Consider the following 3,751-nt stretch of genomic DNA (forward strand, 5'->3'; position numbering starts at 1 on the left):
CAGCATGTTTCAAAAACTCCATGTACCACAGCAAAAGGAAGATTTTTTTAATTAAAGAAGGCCTCAAATTTATTCATTTAAAACTATTTTGTCTAATTATTAAACCTTTTAATGACAGTTTTTAAAAATAGATATGAAGCTTTCACAGCTCAAACCAGAAGTTATACTTATTGTATTCCAGGAATTATGCAAAGGAAGAAACTAGAATAAAATTACCATAGTAAATTTAGACTTTGTATTAAATAAAACCTTATAGTTGAACTGTAATTATTATAATAGTATAGTAAATATACAGATAATAACTTGCAGCTATTATTCAATATGATTACTGTAGTCTTACTATTATTAGGACTGATTTACTATAGTTTTAATAAACTACAGAATAATTACAGTGGTTTCACTATAATAACTATAGTTCAGTTGCAATTTTGTGCTGAGATCTGGAGCTTTATTATACAGTAATATTTCTTGAGAGGAAAATATAAAAAGAACAACCATTAGAAATAAAACTTAAAGGGTGATTTAAAATAAGTTTTTATCATTTATTGTATTGTATAATTATAGAGAGCAAGAATAAATAATAAAAATTAATTATATTTCCAATAAATATGAAATAAATCTCTTGCTTTGCTTTCTTTTGAAAATGATTAAAAATACAGGAACAAAGATCTTTTTTCCTTGTTTAAAAGCTACTTACATTCACCTTGCCATCATCTTACACATACTAAATTCTCAGAATTTTGTAAAGAACATAGTACATTACTTACTATTATTATTTTTCCATAAACAGAGATTATTAGTTCAAATGGAAGCTTCTTGGGATAGTAATTTGTTTTCCAACTTGTTTGCAAACTGCTGTGTATATTTACAGCTCTCTCTGAGTAACTTAATGCCCAAAGGCCAGATACGTTCATCCTCCTCTTGGGCCATTTCCTTGTAATCCCTTTCCAAGGGTGGTACCAAATGGACCCCACATGGGATCTTCGTCGTGTTGTTGTTCCATAAATATGGTGATATAAATGGATAATACTGATATTCCTATATGGCTTGGTCCTTTGTCCTCGTATTAGCCCATCCCTAACCTGGTACTATAGTTAGGCATTTTCCCAATAACAGTAAGAAGGGGTGATCATGTCTTTGAAATTTATATTCAGATCAGAAGTTATATGGGATCAGATCTAGGGGAGGAAGCTCTCTGCAGCTTGAACATACAGTGTTGAAATTCCAAACGTGGGTCCCTGTTCGTTAGCCCTGTGTTTCAAAATCTAATGCTAACTGGCGATCAGCAGCCCAGTTAGGGAGCTTACACTAAGCTCAGTATATAATTAAGATGAGCTAGTTGAAAACTAGTCTGCTCTTATTCTAAACTGTTGCATGGCATTATTCCTCTAAATTTTCTCTACTTCCCTGCCTTTACCGCTGGACAAAACCCAGCTCCCAACCTCAAAAGTAGTTATTTGTCACTTGATAAATTATTAAAGGAAAATTCTGGTACTAAAATAAATGATCTCATAGTAAGAAACTAGAATTTTATGCTAAGAGTTTATATGAACTGAATATGCCAATCCTAGCTATGCATAAAAAAAAGGCAATTGAAATTTAAATGAGTGCTACAAAAGGCTATCAGGACATCCACTTACTGCTTTCCATCACTCATTATGCCCACTGTTGCAATTTCCGCCTTTTGCTATGTAATCACTGACACTTTCCTCACAGTCAACAATTCGTTAACATAACAATTAGCAAATGAACAGAGTGGAGGCCTGCAACCACTGGTTATTTTATAACCATACGGTGTTACCAAGCACTTGATAATAATTACCAGCATCAGTAATGGCCACATGCTTGTATTTCTGTATCTGAATGCGCATAACTCCAACTACTAAAGCAATTTCAGCTGCAAAATATTTTGCTCAATGTAGTGGTTCCCAACCTGTACATTCAGTGTGAACATACCCAAAGCTGACACTCCTTCTGTGTGAGTGGATGTATGGGCAAGTGTGCATTTGTGTGTGCCTAACTCAGTGTGGTTTCTTCAAGTTCAAAGTAAAAGATGGAAAAATGTTAAGGCTTTGATCTTTTTGAGAAACTCACCAGACTTCAATAAAGCCTTTACTTTACTGGCAGGGAAGGTGTGCCTCTGTAGTCATTGCTTCATGTCCAGGGGACATGGCATACAGATATTTTCATAGATACATGCATTCACACTAGAAAGCAATTTTCCTAGAAATGAATGTTCAGCTTAGGAACAGACCTGGTCCAAGCATGCCATATTTGTTTTCCTGAGCAGCAGGTGATAGTATTACAAATCTGGGCAATGGTCCTTTAACGCAACAAATGGAGTTTCACCTAGTTTAAGTAAGTGAGTTGTCTTGGCTATCTCAATAGTTAAAGGAGAAAAAGCAGTTACCTCCAAAGGATGATTCGTCTTACTGCTCTTGGAAGCATATCTTAGGATGCAAAGACTAATGTTAAGTGGAATTGATCCAGGCCAAGGAGGATAAGCTAAAGCAAATCAAATTAGCACCAAAGAAATTGATGAAATTAAACCAATTACAAGTACTACGGTAACAATAAAGCTTTTTAATTTTCAGGTCCTTTCATCACAGGTTTTGCATCTGCATCTGCAGATCATACAAAGATACTGTGGAACAGAATGCCCATGCATAGATCTTGTCTGGAGTATTCTGAGACCCTTTAAAAGAGAAATAAAATTGTTAAATACTTCTTTGAAGTCCTAATCTGGCCACATATACCATATACTTTTACATTTAGTATTTAATTCAACATACAGGAAGACACAATCAGAGTATCTTCATTGTTCTTGGACCTCAGCTAAGATGAGTCATCAACTAGTGTTAATACTTCAATCTCATCTTTGCCAGAAATGTAAATATAGATTCAGAGAGGGATAAAATCATGAAATTTACCAAGAAAATTCTTCAAAGCTGCCTTCCCATATCACTTCAACAAAAGAACAGCTGCAAGGTCCAGGAATCTGTCTGAAAACCAGAATGGACATAAACAGAAAGGAAGAGGAATTGAAATGAAAGGGCAGAGAAGAGCTTAATAAAGCCAAAGCACAACGATGGAGTAGGCAGGAAGTTTTTTCGGTTTTTCAATAGTCTTTTTTACCTTCGCTGCTCAACCAGACCAAACTGATAGGGAAGATTTAACCTTAGAATGATGAAATTCAAGTATTAACTCTACTTGAAAGTTTGAAATTAATCTCTTCTTGCGGTTTACATATCTCTATTTAATAAAGAACAAAGTTGGGGCATGCAATATCTCTCTGGGAAAGGAGAATCTGAATTGCCCTTTTGGGAAATGACATCATTCACTCCACTGATTGTTATGCCAATTCTGTTAGAAAGTACTAAATCCTTGAGTACTGAGAGACCAGCATAAAACTATTACATTGAAATAACTCTTACTGCAGAACCTTTTAAATTCAGCTAGTTTATTTATTCTGGATTTAATGCAGAGGTTTTTTTCACACTAACTTTATGGAAATATTATGTTCTTGCTAAACAGAAAGCCAAGATCATTGAATTTTTTCTCAGCCTTCTCCAGTAGTAAAAATAGGCTTTAATCATTTAATATTTTTTTTTCTGAAAAGACAACATATTTTGGAATGTGAGCTGGATTTCATTTTGATTAGCTATTTCTACAACAATACAAGTCCATGATCCAGCTGAAACTCTATTCAAAACCACATTTAGTTAAAATTGTTAAGTTAGTTAAAATGTGA

At 34.1% G+C, this 3,751-nt stretch overlaps 1 long non-coding RNA gene across 1 annotated transcript; it reads right to left on the minus strand.

Moving 5' to 3' along the window:
- Positions 1–2,563: 2,563 nt before the first annotated feature.
- Positions 2,564–3,002, minus strand: LOC138684584 (uncharacterized). Its single transcript, XR_011323832.1, has 2 exons — positions 2,931–3,002; positions 2,564–2,695 (listed from the first exon to the last, which is right to left on the minus strand). It is a non-coding gene; the product is annotated as an uncharacterized lncRNA (long non-coding RNA).
- Positions 3,003–3,751: the final 749 nt, after the last annotated feature.

Source organism: Haliaeetus albicilla, chromosome 3, assembly GCF_947461875.1.
Source record: "Haliaeetus albicilla chromosome 3, bHalAlb1.1, whole genome shotgun sequence".
NCBI lineage: Eukaryota > Metazoa > Chordata > Aves > Accipitriformes > Accipitridae > Haliaeetus > Haliaeetus albicilla.